This window comes from Takifugu rubripes, chromosome 19, assembly GCF_901000725.2.
Source record: "Takifugu rubripes chromosome 19, fTakRub1.2, whole genome shotgun sequence".
In the NCBI taxonomy this organism is placed as follows: Eukaryota; Metazoa; Chordata; class Actinopteri; order Tetraodontiformes; family Tetraodontidae; genus Takifugu; species Takifugu rubripes.
The window spans coordinates 2,727,351-2,743,237 of record NC_042303.1 but is presented as its reverse complement, the minus strand read 5'-3'; the positions used below and the strand labels follow the sequence as shown (position 1 = coordinate 2,743,237).

The window sequence follows — 15,887 nt, the reverse complement described above, 5'->3', positions numbered from 1 at the left end:
AAATTTCCATTATTTTCTGTATATTCTAAGTGACAATCTATGTCATGTTTTTGGTGGAAAAGGCCTGTAGGTGACCTTAACCCAAAATACAAGAGTCCAACATTTACTGTAAATACAGGAAGGAATACAGGAATACACCATTGCAGTTGACATATATACACAAACACCAGAGCAACATCACAGCAGAACCATCTCTGCTGACATGGTAACATGTTTCCTTTTAATTAATCATCAGGCCTGAGAAAAGTGCCCTGCTTTAGGTTGAGAGCCCTTTTAGGGACATGCTTTGAAAAGAGGAAGGTTGTACTGATGACAGAGACAAAGATGAACTCAGACACTCCAGCTGCCATTAAATTCTGTATTTATGTTTAAGCAGGGTTCCCTACATGCCTTATATGAGGCATAAGCTGGTTTCCATGAGGCATCCATCAATGCTAGAAGAGAAACTACGCTCCCTTCTGAACTCTCTACTGATTCACATACTACCCAAAATAACTGAAACCCTCCAGTCTTTGCAAGTGTACCCCATTCAGATCTGTTCTTACATTTTGAGCCAAAATCCGCTAAAGTTTTGCTCCAGGTAACCCAGCTCAGTCTGATCCACCCATACTAGAAGTGGTAAGTAGAGGTGTTGAAGCGGTGTTTGAACATCACAAATGAGAGGCCACCAGGGAAGCTAAAACCCCTCCGGTATGAAAGAGCTCGATGCTTTTCTTTTGGAAACAGCATAAAAGGCGCAAGAAAAAAAATAGTGTTTTCTGATATCCTGTATTTCTTTACACAATATAAGATGGTGAAAATATAGAAATAAATCTTTATTGTACAGTTGCTTGTACAGTAATAAAACTCTTTCTTTCTCCAAAAGGGAATTGCTTTTCCAAATTTCAGTATGTTTCTAACTTATAACATGACAGGTCTGCACATTATAATAAAATACAGTAATAAAGTAATAAAATACAGCCACTTTTTCATTTTGAGGCATCTCAAAGCAATTTCAAATCAATGACAGCATCTGGAATACAGAAACATCTGCAGCTGCAATTTCCATCTCAAAGACTTCATCATCCAAATGAAGAATTACTTTGGGTCTAAGCTTTTTCTTTACTTTTGTTCACTTTGCTTGTATTTGTTTTTCCTTTTTTTGCCTGCAACATTTTCCCCAAATCTAGTTGAGGGAAGTATGAAGCTCTTTTCACATGCAAGGATTTTAGGAGAAGGGTGAAACACGAGGCCTGGACATTCGCAGAGCCAGTCAAAGGGCTGTGAGCTGAGGGTAAGGCGACAGCTACGAGGAGCACGAGTGCAACGCTCACAACAGCAACAGCAAAAGAAGCAGCGCAAAGAGGTATTGAATGGGGTGGGGTAAAGATGGGAACAAAGAGGCATGAGGGGAGAGGTGGGTAATGGCTGTGTTGGGGATTTTTTTTCCCAGCCAGGAGATTCAGCATGATACTATGCCTGCGCATTGACTGTATAGGTTGCAACGCTATGCAGCAGACTGCAAAACAACCACAACAATGGCGTTTAAATCTGTATGCAGAGGTAGATGAAAGAGCTCACAAAAGGCAACGTGGTTCCTAGAAAACATAGCGGTTTTATTTAAAGATCTGGTGGGTGAAAGGCACATGAACCAGTCGTGCAATTGGTTCCCTATAGAGTCAGGTCTGATTATTCATTCATCCTCATGGTGTGAGGATTATGGAAGAGCTAAAAAGTTTAAATGGGTTCCATTATGCTTGGACGCTATTGTATCGCGAGGCTGACTGAGAAACGTTGCATATTTCAGTTATTTTACAGTTTGATTTTACGATTTAGTATAGAAAATGTGGAATCAGGAAGCACTGGCCTCCTCCCATGTAAGGGCCGATTGGTATAAGGAACATTGAAACTTGATTTAGTGGAATTGACAGTAAAACGGTTCAGAAAAACACCATATGATGTTGTTATGGACCTTTAATGATACTCAGTGAACATATTTGAAAATCGCACAAGACTGGCAAAGTGAACGGATGTCGGATGTGGAGAAGCAAAACTGTGGAGTGATTATAAAAACAGATCAGAGCGCTAATTCCCAACGGTATCTCCCTGTTTTCCCAGAGCTGTTGGATCACCACCATAGCATAACTAGCTAAAGGCTGTTTTTGGAATGTTTTCCCAAACTTCAGATATCCTTTGAGCAAGAATGGTTAATTACTGTTAGAATATTAATTGACAACAGCTCCACTTTTTTCTGACTTACATACAGGTCAGATACATACACTGTACACTGATATTATAACAATATAATAATAATAATAATAATATCATAAAGAAAAGGGGCCATATTTTTTTTCTGGTTGGGGAGTGCAAACATAGAAACTGAAACTATGACATCACCCAAAATCCAAACGACCAGCGGCTCTCGACTGTCAACAACCTGTGATGGAACAAAACAGACCTTGATTTAACTGGGGGATTCTCTCTTATTTTTGAGCAGAGGATCAAAGAGATCCTTTGCCAATGATTGGTCATTGTTAAAGTAGGTAAATTGATATTTAATTTCTGTCAATCAACCGATTATAGCCAGAGGCAGTAACATGTTTACTACCTTTAAACAATGTATAACGGTAAAGACAACAGTGTCACACAGAGAGAGAGGAAAGACAGACAGGCAGATAGACAAATGGATAGAGTACCGAGTTAGAAATATTTCTGACATACACAAAGCATGACCAACCAAAAAAAGGATGTTTGACATTTCTAATACGGTTGCCTCGCAATACAGTACCAAACTATCAGGTAATTAGCCGATGCAGGTGATACAACTCAAGAATAGGTGATAAGTCCAATACACATCCATTCTCTGTCACCCACAATCTTTCATCTGCACTACCCGACAGAGGGACTCTTTGTACCCAAGTCTGTTGCGCCGCTACAGCCGCGCACCCTTCCAGCCCCCTCATCCCCACTTCCCCTCTTTTAGGATCGAATCCACCCTCCCCCAAAATGTGTCTATTTAATGAACACACCATTAAAGAGGAGACCAGGGAGACAAAGACCGGCAAGGTGTGTGTGTGTGTGTGTGTGTGTGTGTGTGTGTGTGTGTGTGTGTGTGTGCGTGTGCGTGCGTGTGTGTGTGTGTGTGCGTGTGGTGTTCGGGGTGTGAAAGAAAAAAGGCTGCAGGGGTTGAACGAAATCAGAGGTGTTAGATTTTAGTGAGCACAGCAGGAAAAAGTGCTGAAAGGGGCGAAATTGATGAGCATCGGAGGGACCGTGTCTGCACGTGTTTGCCACCTTATTTCCTCATGTTCCATTGTGACCAAAGATGCTACAACAATGAGCAATGCACAGATTTAAGGCTGGTAGTAAAAACAACAACTCTCTGGCTGTGGGGACACCGCAAAGGCTATAACCAGTGAATGACTGAAACAGTCTGAAGCACTTTGAACAACAGGACTTTCTCACCAGTTTATGTCCAAATACCAACTGAAAAACTAATCAGAGGATTCCAATTATGCTGTGTGTCTGTTCCTAGCAGCGAGGACAAGCTGGCTTGTTTGTCCACTGCTGCAGGACTTCAACAAGAACACTATACTCCCTTGTTTGCAACACAAGGTCTCCGCAGTTCAATTAGGACCACGGCCCTACTCATCACCTAATTCAATCAGGCTTGTGTGAAAGCTATTAGACAACTGGCATTCGCTTCATCCCACATGCACTGCACGCAAATGGGATATTTATTTCTCCCTCTAGGTTTTAATGTCTTGAGCAATTAACAGGTCTGGGACTTTGCGTGGCTCTTCAACACTGTGAGTAAAACCAGCTTTGTGGCTGAAGGTGTCCGGTGATGACCTATGAAGTGTAAATTAGCCTGCTACAACTTTCAAGGAGAGGAATGGCTGGCTTAAATTGATTATTTTCTAGAAAGCCGTGGGCCAGTGTCCTGGGCCATTGCATAAGCTTTAAAGAGATAGCTCATTGCCTGTTTTTGCAGGAAGCAAAGCAACCAGGAACGGGAGAGAAGTTGTTTTACTAATGCAGTTTAACATTCTGCTCTACTAACTTATTAACAGGAAATAGCAATTGACATTAAGCAACATAGCCAAAGTCAAAAGTCAGATTTTTAACTTGAAACACCTGGCGTAAATAAAACATATTTATTTAGTCTAATGTGAAGCAGGAACAACACCTCTCTGTTCGCAGAAAAACACATTTATTTGCATAAAAATGTTGGCCATATTATGGCCAGAATAGGGAGCGCCACATTTTTACCCATGTGTGTACCGCAGCATTTAGTTGTAAGCTGCAACATCTCTGCAGTTGTCACCAAGCCCACCCAGCAGCCTCCACCAGAGAGAGATTAGGGGCCACCGTGAGCAGCAGATTAGCTAGAAATGTGGGACACCTGGGAAATGAGCTTGTCTGTGCACAGGCTACATAGAAGGGTCCGAACATGAACTGCATACCCTTAGGAACTGAAAGCCAGACCTAACACGGCCACGCAACCCTTGTACTTATATCTTTGTAACGACTCACAGCAAATTTCCCAGCCCCCTCACCATCCCAACTAACCCCCTAACCCTAAACCAATTCTAACCTCAACCTTAAAATCAGATCTTAACTCTCAAACAGTCCTTTGAACTTGTGATGACCAGCCAAATGGCCTCACTGCCCCTAAAGTGTCCTCACTTGGCTAGTAGAATCCATAGTTTGATACTCAATATAACACACGTGCAATTTTATTCCAATATATACTACAACACAGAGTTAAGTGGAGACCACAAGAAGAAGAATCTGCTTTAAACCCTTCTTGGCAACAACCCAAATGACAATTTCAGCTGAAGCTTTAACCCATTTGGAACATTTATATTAGGTTGGCCATCACAGGCCTTGGTATTTACAAGGACAAAAAGAAGTGTAGAGCACTATCGGAATGTCAGCGGCAGCTAAAAATACTCTGCTGCAAGGGTAATATTCATCATGTTGCAACTGGTGTAAATTAATTTCCCACTTACTGACCTTAATCCTAATTAGTTTTTTAATTTTGGGCACAAATGCACCACCGTGCCATGTTGAATAGACTGTGTGTGAAATCTATGTACCAGTCATAATGAAAAAATATATATATACTCAACACCCTTAGCTATATAACAGGAAGAAATATATATTAATGTGCAGTATCAAAATAAGTAGTCTTCTCCATTTGTGCTCTTCACATTTAAAACTGCTGGTGCCCACTCTCTGGTTTGAACGAGGAGAATATGGTTGGGCGGTGGGGGGCCACGGCTGAGTGAAGAGAGCTAAACAGAACAACAAACCTTTTTACTGAAAAATGCAGGTAGAGACATTGTGCTGTCCCATTTCTGCCTAAAGACTGTTATTTCCACAAGGTTGAGTTGACAATGCAGCCAAAGTCTCTGTTTTGACCACAGCCCTCTCATGATGATCATGGGGTCACATGTACCAAGGGAAAAACTCTTGCTAAACCGCCTTAACCACTCTGTTTCCATCCCAACTGATAACTAACATCTGTCAATAGAGCAGGAAATAGATGAAAGTACAGTGTGGAGCCATGAATGCTACATGGTAATGCTGTCTGGAATTTGTAATGCACTCCCTTATTTTTTTCCACTTTTTTCTCCAACCATTTTTCTGCACGGGTAAGGAAAGAAGTACAAGTGTAGACTGGTGAAATTATAGGCATCTCAGCCAACACATATATTCACAGGGATATGACGGAGACAAGCAGGCAGGCAGTACAAGGAACTCGCATGGAAACAGCTATTTTATGACGGGAGATCACTTGACAGCTTGTTCGCCAGAGGACGTAGAGGCCCAATCAGACTGTTGGTGTACCGCAAAGATAGTTCGGGCTGCAGATGGCAGGGGTGTGGCAGGGGGCATCCCCCTTTGTCAGCGTTATCCTTCATTTCAGATGGCATGCCAGCCTTCAGGAGCCCAAACACTTTGAAAGTATGTACATGCCATTTCATAATTCCTAATGACGGATTACGACTGGAGGTGGGCAACTTTCACCAGGCGTTCAGGCTGTAAGATTACCTTAAATCATGTGGTCTTTCACAGTTGCTGAAAAAAATTCATTTATATTTCATGCAGTTAAATTACCTTGCTGCTAGCATGGTTATTAAAATATCTGTGACTGATGGTCACTGGATGTAAAATAGTCTCATTTCTATTAATTTTTTAATAAATGACTCATTCCCTTTTTAATGGCTGAGTTATGTCATTAAAAAAGTACACCTTTTTTTTTTTTTACTTACAAAATTCCAGATTTGCCTCCCCAAATGAATGAAAAGCTAAACGTTCGATGTCTTAAACGAATGTCAAGTTGACCTGACATGATGAAATGTCAACGATACGAGTGTGAACAGAGGGACTACCTTCACCTGTACGTAAAGTAACATCTCCCAAAGCGCACACCTACTCGCGGTAACTCTCACATGGCGTCCTTTGCCCATCTTGCTTACTGCAGCCAGCGTAATTTTATACTGCGTAGACACACAAGTTGATATATATGAAGTTTTTATTAGTTCTGACTGGCTCTGTCTCTGCTTCCGTCCCCTCCACCCACAAATATGCCCTTTCCTCAAAGACAGCAAGTTACTAAGGCAACAGGGGCTATTGGGATGTAAGTCAGCTTCCCCACATTGTTCCAGAGGCTGCGCCCAGACCTCTGAGCCCTGATCACAGCTTCAGACTGCTGATGATGGGCGTGCAGACGAGGTGTGGGGAGGTAAACAGTATTGGCTAGAGAGGTGAATGAATACAGTTTAGGTGCGTTGGCCCACACAAAAAGCTGCCCGATCTGAAATAAGGACTCCATCATGTCATTTGGATCTTTTGGCGCCTGCAGGTAAATATTAAAGAGTAGAGTCTTCACGCTGATTTCAACCATTCGTGTCCTGTGTGTGTCACAACGGCCGCCCATCTACCTGGCGTCCAGACCACAGGTGACAGGAAGGGAACGTTGCTCTCCTTACTGTTCTTTTGTGCACGCATTCAGATGTAAGAAAAAACTTGACAGAGGCGATCGGTGTTGAGGATGTGTGTCTCTGTGTATTTGTAAAGGACAGCAGGGAGCAGGAGAAAACAAGAAGGAGTGAGAGCGATGCAGAGGAGGGAGAGGGGCGGGGGTGGGGGGACATCGCCAGAATCCCAACAAAGGCAGCTTCAAACTCAGTGACTGAGGCTCCCTAAGGTACAGTCTAGCTGATGGACAGGTGGCATAAAGGGCCTGTGTGTTGTCCAGTCAGAAGGGACAAAGGGGTGTTAGTAGAGGGGGTGGGGGGGCGGAAGGGAGAAATAAGGGTGGAATGGCAAGGAGCAGCTGGTGCTGAATCCTGTCACATATGCACGGTAACCCTTTAACACCAAAAACACCCCAAACAGAACACAAAAGTAAGCAGAAGCCATACAGAAGCGTACGTGTGAGATTGTATTCCAAGGTTGGCCATTATATCTCCGGTTATTACTGCATACCCCCCCACACACACACACACACACCCTCCCCAGGGTCCATTTATTAAAGATGAGATCAACTCGTCTGACCACAGAGACTTAATGAGGCAGCAGTGAGATTGAGTCCTTCTATCTATGTAATCTACGAGAGAGAATTAATAACACCACCTGTAATGTGCCCATTTCATAATTCATAGATGCATCACAGAAGTAGTACCCACAGAATTTTGGCACGTAAAAATCTGACGTCTCCAATAATTAGAAGATAAAAAGAGAACAGTGCTCCCAAGCCCAGAAGCAAGTATTCACAGCTGAAACGGGCAGGAGCACCTCGCCCACCCCAGACGTTTCAAAATGAAAAACAGTCTCTCATTAACATAAAAATAGATTTTTTTATATTTCAAAAAACAAATAATGTGGGGAAAAATTAATCGTTTGGAGAGTTTTGCTGTGAATCTGTGATAGCGCTTCATTAATTGTAATGTTGTTGCAACGGTCACCGCTGTGACGCAACCTTTTCTCTCACCTTTGACGCATGCAGAAGTGTCTAAAACTGGAGCGAGAAAATGTTCCTCACAGTTTAGCTCGTTTCCTACCACTTTGCCACAATAAATTGTTGGAGGGGAGATATTTAATTTGTGAATTAATCCAGAAAAACTATGACAATCAGGAACATTGAAGATCCCTCAAAATGGCGTAAAAACGCGACCAAGATTATTTGGCAAACTTCTATTAAACATAATGATCGAAAAATGTAGGGGGAAAAAAACAGATGTTGTTTTTGAGTTGTGGTTCAATAGAAAAATTTAAACCACAAACAAATGAATCTGGACGTACTTTAGAATGTTTTTGCCTGCTAAAACTGTAAAGTTTACATTAGGTTGGGTTTGAAAGGTGACACATTGAGCCAGAACATGACAGAAGATTCCAGAAGGCTGTCTTCTGCAGCTGCCAGGAATGTCCACAGGATTTTAGATCCGGGGTTAATTGAGCCGCTTTCAGAAGACCCTTATGTTCTGTTGGCTGTCTTTAGCTGTGGGGTTTGGGTCATTGTCTTGTTGGGGGACCCATGACTGAGACCAAGCCTTCTGCTACTGGGCAGCACATTTAGCTTCAGAAAGCTGTAGAACCTAACTGAGCCTTCTCCATGTTGGTAGAGTCTTCTCCTCTTCGCAGGCTTTATATTTGCATCTGAACACATAGATGATGGGACTTGCTCCAGCTTGGTCTCATCTGTCCAGAGAACATTCCTTCAGTAGGTTTGTGGCCTGTCAGTGTGCATTTGGTGGATTTCAGTCTCACTTGCTCAGGGTTTGTTTTCAACAGTTGTGTCTTCCTCAATCATCTTTCATGAAGTTCACTTTGTCCCAAACAGCAACAGATGGTGCAAATAGACACCGAGGTATCTTGAGCCTGGACTTCATCCTGAATCTCTGTGGAAGGTGTTCTGCCTCTTTGGTCACCAGAAGTAGTATCATCTATTCAGTTTGACCTAAATCAATAGAGTCACCATCATTTTTGTCCAGACCAGTTCCTTTGTTTTTGGGGTGTTTTTTAAAATAATGATTTCATTGAACCCTAATAGTTTAAAGCTACTTTGTGGCCCATCGTGGGCTTTTACTTCTTCAAGGGAAGGGTACCAAAAAGTTCTGCTTGCCTCTATGTGTAAGAAACCGACACCTGACTGACACCTAAAAGATGAAAATATGCACATGATATTTCTATTGTACATATGCAATCGTATAACACTAGAATTGTTAAAAGGACATCAAGTAGACCGCTACAAGTGATGACCCCGAGAAACGAGAATGGGATAAACAGATTAAACAAATGACCCTTGTAATGTGCCAATGGTTTACAGAGACAAGGGATCCGTGATAGTCATGTGCTTGCTCATGGCTCCATCCCTGACCCTGGTACAAGACGGGCTTGGCTGGCTCATCTCGCTTCCATTTGTGCTAATCAATGGAAGCTGCACAGCCCATACCCAGGGGGGTCAGGAAAACTAAGTACCCGGCTCACAGAGAGGGGGGGGGCCTGGGACAGTGATTGTTGAGCGGGGACCTTGGAAAGACACTGTTACCTTGGCAACTTCACTGCTCTTCTCCTCTTGTTCCAATTGTTTGGACCAAAATGGCTTTTCTCAAAGAATATTGCTTTTGGTGCCGTACAGTCATTGCTCACAATGGAAGAGCCGTGCAAACGGTTTAAAGCATTGATTAAAAGTTGAAAAAGTTTTGATTAAGCATTGATTTTAAAATTTCAGCACAGCTGCATGTGTAATGAATTAATCTAAACTGCGCCGCTGTTAAAAGTTGCAGATAAATGTGCTTCACTTCTGTCTTGTTTTTAAAGTCACGAAACATTTAATGTAATGCCTTCTTAAAAATATTTTTACAAAATGCATTGACACATTCGTCCACCCGGAAGAGCTGGAAGAAGTAGCTGGGGACAGGGAAGTCTGGGCCTCTCTGCTTGGGCTGCTGCCCCCCGTGACCCCACCCCGGATAAGCGGTAGAGGATGGATGGATGGATGGATGGATGGATGGATGGATGGATGGATGGATGGATGGATGGATGGATGGCATTGACAAAATGTATAAAAATGGATAAATATGGGTTTTTAGTCTGAAGTTTCAGTTCATATAGTGGTAATATTTCTTTGGCACTTTGGTAAAAGCAATCACAATCACAGGCTATTTGATTATAATTGGTGGAAAAAAGAGCTTTTCGGGGTGATGCATTATAAATATGGTTAATGGAACTCATTGCTGTGATCCCAATTTCACCATGAATGAAATTAAACATCACAGGAAACAAAGACCAAGCAAAAACCAAGCACCCAGTGTTTGAGCATGCACACCAATGTTGGGAAATGTGCTACAGACTACAGACACACTGCAGGACCCAACACCAAAAACCGGTCTCATATGATAACAAAATGGTTAAAATGTTTATTAAAACACGTGCAGGACGTGTGAAGGACAGCCACCAAAGCCTGCAGGATTAAGGACAAGTCTGCATCGGTTGCACTTTAGTCACTAAATCCACAAAATTTGCCTCGTGGCAAGCATAAATTCGACTCAACTTCAGAACCATAATTGATTTGAGCCGGTGCATACTTACCACTGCAGCCCTTCTCATGGTCCTCCATCTGAGCAGGATGTCGTAAAAGAAATAACTGTAGGGATATGAAATTTCCAATACACCAGCGCTCAGACCTGCGCTGCATGAAATATACTGGGCCAGCTGGTTAAGCATCAAGTTGGTACCACAGTTTATAATTCCTATTGGATTTACTTGCAAGTATTTAATATAAAGTGACAGGTTTCCTTTGGCAGCTTGGCTTGATGCGTTTCAGTCCTCTGATGAAGCATTTATATAACTGTTATATAATGGAAAAAATAGGAAACCATTTGAAGCCCTGTGTGCTAATAATAAAATAATAATAATAAAAACTATACTAATAATAATAATAGTGTTAAAGTAATATGACAAAATCATTAAAATGAATTTTTTAAAAAGACATCGAAACTTTTCGTAGAATTTTTCGCAATTTTTAAAAAGAAAAATTCATAGTAGGATTAAAAAAAAGTAAGACACCTTTTAAAATGGCTCAAATTATACGCGGATGTGTGGCATTAGCTGCACAGGATTAGGACATATTACTCAGCATTTTGACGGAGACTTTTCCGATTTAAAGCTCAGACATGGAGTTTGATGAGCTCCTGGCTGCTGAGGTGAGAGTGAACAAATCATGGGCTGACAGGCCCTGATCTGGGCCGCCATCCCCCGACGGTCTGGAGGAGCTAATGGGGCTCAGAGCTAGGCCAAAAATCCTCTCGTGTGTTTCCAGCCTGAGGAAAACACGAAGGCCAGACGGATGTGTGCCATAAAGAACAGAGACTTCAGATAAATATATCAATGTGTCCCGAAGTTTCCATTTTCCTTATATTTTGTCATAAACTCCCAAACCAATGGAATAATCCAGCTGCACTTTTAAACTGTGTCACTGTTTTTATTGCTGGAATAGGACAGAATAAGACAATAAAAATATAATAAATGGTTAGGTAATTAATGAATTAATGGTCATGTCAAATTCTATGTCATATATATGGTAAACCAAAAATTAAACCTGATGACACATGCTTACCCAAATACATTCTACATAAATACCACCACTAATAATAATAATAATAATAATAATAATAATATTAATAATAAGAAGAAGAAGAATGCAGGTGATGATGATTATGATAAGAATAATAACAGTAATGATAATGATAATAATAATAATAATAATAATAATAATAATAATAATAATAATAATGATAATAATAATGATAATATAATAATGTTGATGATGATGGTGATAAGAATAATAACGGTAATGATAATAATAGTAATAATAATGATGATGATATTATTATTATTATTATTATTATCAATACTACTACTAATAATAATATAGATAGATAGATAGATAGATAGATAGATAGATAGATAGATAGATAGATAGATAGATAGATAGATAGATAATTATTATTATTTTAGATTTCAGGCAAAAGACAAAGATATACCAGCCTGAGACGTTTCTGCCGAAAAAAATAGTCTAGAATACACACATTTTCATCTATTAACTATCCAAATATACCTGAATAAGATCTTTCAAAATATTCTCATTAATGTGAAATTAAGTGGAAGTGTTCAGCTTACGCTCAGAAAACAGCTGGTGATATTCCTTAATAAAATGGTAAAACCCGAGGAACAATTAATGCCTCTGAAACTCTGAAGACTTTTTGATCCTGCAGTTAAGGGAAAAACGGACGCTGTTAAGCTCTTTGGTGCACTTTTTAAATGGGCAGACCTTTTTGGATATTTTTATAGTCCATTCTGTTGTCCCAAACACACCACCTATCACAAAAACACGATTCAAAATAAATGTCTAAATACCTGTGACAAATATAAGGCAGTGAGGAAGCTTCCCATTTCACAGGGAAGGGATGCACATGCTGACGGGGCCCTGGCGTGCGTCTAGACGATGCCATATTTAGATGGCTGGCTGAATAGAGAGGGGAGGGGTGGAGTGCACCCCACATGTGAAAATGTGCTGATCTCTCCCCCCTAAACAGCCAAAATACGTCTGGAGAGACCACACAGCCTTGAGATCACCGCAGTAAACCAGAACACTGATCCCAGCACGGAGTGAGCATTTCCCAGGCATGGAGTCTTTGTAGTCGACACTGGCGGGTGATTAATATCCTGTACAGAGAAGTTTGTACGTGAGGTTTCCCTTAAACCTGTTGTCTGTGGGCCAATGGTTTACTGGGCTCATAAAGTCTGCATTTCCATCTCCAGCAAACACATGGTTCTTAAATAGGAAGTCAAAATCTGGCCTAAAGCAGCCAGATTACCGCATCAGTAATGCGAATAATTGTTGCAAGCAGAATGATCTCTCACAGCATTTAAAGTGGCCACGTTCGTTCGTTGTGTCTAGACCTGACTGAAGCCTGTGGGGTAAACAAGAAGCTAACAAAGTCAAGAAGAAAATGTGTTCAGGATTTAAAGTTAGTTCTTGTGAGCATTAGAAATGGGGCTAAGTTTCAATCTGAGACACATCTCAGCGTTGTATTGCAGGATAGCTCCTGTTGGGATATGAACAGGAAGTGATTGTTATTTTCCACAGGAGGAAAAACAGAGCAATTTTCTCATTAGCTCAATGTTTATTAGTCTCACCACCTCCTTCTCCATATAACTTCAGTATAAATATGGAATCCCAAAGGCTTTCCGGTATAAACTGTGGGAAAGCAGCACTAATCACAAGACAGAAATTAAGAGGCTGGGGAGTGAAAAAGTGGTTGAGCATGGTGGGATTATCCTCACCTCTGAACCAGCGGCACATTACAATATCCTGGTTAGAATAGTGGGCTAGATAAGGATTAGCTCTTTTATCTTGCCCGGCGCGGTATAAAACAGCACATCCTCTGGATGAACCCAGTGCTCTGCAAAAGCATGTCGAGCCATACCTCTCAGATGAAGACTTGGGAATTCTACAGGAGACTGGAGCAGCTCATTATATTGAGCAATTTATTTGCTTAGGAGCTGCCTGAGGGGAAGCGAAAAGTTTTAACATCCCGACAATTCTGTAAGTGGTCTATTTATAAAGCAGAGTTGTCCCCTTCAGCAACAGAAAACAGAACGTGCCGTAGAATCAGGGCAACACCATAACATCTGTAAGACAGTATAGAGCTTGGGAAAACGGGAATTCCAAGAGGCAGGTAGGTACAGCACAAGAAATCCTGTGTTAGTTATGACTAAAGATTTCCATGAACCAGCATCTTTGGCCGTTTCAGAATGAAGATCAGATCAAAATCAGTCTAAATGAGAGTATTTAAGAGAGTATCCCTTTTGAGTATTTAGGATTTTGTGATTTGAGGTCAGTTTTCACCAGATTCTGTCGCCGGCGTCGATCATACTGAGGAGGAGAGAGAAGACAAATTCCAACATAACAGAGTGTGAAACTTGGTCGTGTGTGGCACTCTGTGAGAGCGCCGAGGAGCTTCTCAGTCTAAAGATCATCAAAATGGTGACGGGAACATCCAAAATGTTCCTCTCACCATTTTCGCCAGAGGGCGAAAAACAAATATCAATAGAAAAGACTTGATTTGGTTGTTGATTTTGGTCAAATAGGCTCTGGAATTACTAGTTAATGCACTGCAGCAGAGATCAGGGCATATACCTACTGAAGCTATTGCTTAGCCTATATGAATACAAGCCCCTTATATAAAACCAAGTGGGTTTAAGGGTCAAGCAGAATAGGTTTAGAGAACCTGCAACCAAATCTGAAAGCAGGAAAAATTGATTCCTCACTACTTCCGTGCCCGAATCACCTGGGTGCCTGGAGGGAGAACAGGCACTACTGCTTGGTGACGTCACCTTTCTCATTTCAATTCATTATGTGTCTCCTTGGGGTAGGGGGTGGGGGTAAAAGTTTAACGTGTTCTTTGACTGCATCGGCACTACCCATCCTTGCAGTGCGAACTTACACCGCATAGGTCCCAGAGGAGCAGGGTGTCTTAAAGCCAGCGTATGCACAGGTCATGATGAGCTCATTATGAAAGATAGAACGGCATTTCAAGATTTATTCCATTGGGGTTGGGGGTATAGAGGGGTATATGCTTCTATAGAGTATAGGCTAGACAACCAAAACAAAGGCCTGAACCAAGGCTCCCACTAATTGTGAATTCATTATGTCAGCAGCACTAATATAGAAGCAGCTTCTTAATGAATGACCAGGGGGTTAGCTGTGTGAACATCTCTACTCATAATCTGGAGGCTGCAGCTCTGGGCACCTCTCGCCAAATGTCAGGAATAGATATGCCTGTGCAGTGTTCCTCCACTATAGCTCTAATGTAGGTCAATGGCGCCCAACAGAAGAATCCCCAATTTTCTCTCAATATTGCCCAAGTCCTAATACTGAAGCTCACTGGAAAACAAGGTCATTGATCCTCAGAGGGATTCACATCGTTAGCAGTGAGCCCCATTGTTTCTCAGCTTATATGCAGGCAGATGTTTTAAGCCATTACGCTTAACCCAAAAGTACTTGAACGTGGGCTCACAAGGACATGCTTGAGAAGGTCTGCAAGAATAAGAGCTTATTTATCATAGACGCAACCCTAACGGCCAGTTTTCAACCAGCTTTGTTCGTATTTGATTAGCACCGATCTTCATAACTGGCTTGTGGTGAGGTTGTCTGTCCTGAGCCGACAGTGACAGATGGGGGTAGGGGTTCGGAGCAAGGAACGGGCGTAGAGGAAACCCACACCGGTGGAGGAACTACCGATGATGCAGATAAGAAGACGCTGGGATGACGAGGAGAGTGACCGCGGGCCACATGGAGCACAACGATGATGTGCAAAAACATGCGGAAGATCTTTAAAGGCTAAAGGGGCCGCGGTCCGCAGGGTCTGCCCACCACACAACCACAGCACCGACGATGCACAGGCCGTGTGCCTGCGCATAATAGTATTTCATAGCGTCGGCATTCTAATGGTTAGAACATTTAATATAGTTTAATTACATCATATTACGCGTCACTGGTTGCTAATTTGTTTGCTTGCTCTCTTCTACTAAGTGGATGTGAGCAGAGAGACAAATAAGCAGAAAGAAAACAGGACTGGTAGACAGCCAGGCGAAGGAGCATCAGGCCACATTAAAGCCCTATCACATAGGGAAGGGGACTAGCTTTAGGTGGCTGAATGCACCCCAGGGCCATGTGGACAGAGACGCACGTTCCCTCGCTGGTTTCTTGCCGCACTTCCAATTTCTATTCTGTGAAAGCCAAAGAGCCCACCTCCACCAAATCTCCTGAAGGCAACGGTGATGTTGAGCTTAAGGTGCAGGACAACAGGCAGCGGCAGCAGAGGTGA

At 42.0% G+C, this 15,887-nt stretch overlaps 1 protein-coding gene across 4 annotated transcripts in view; it reads right to left on the bottom strand.

Annotated features, from left to right (window-relative positions):
* Nucleotides 1–15,887, bottom strand: part of ephb2b (eph receptor B2b) — a 78,988-nt gene that overhangs the window by 26,001 nt on the left and 37,100 nt on the right. The window lies entirely within an intron of this gene.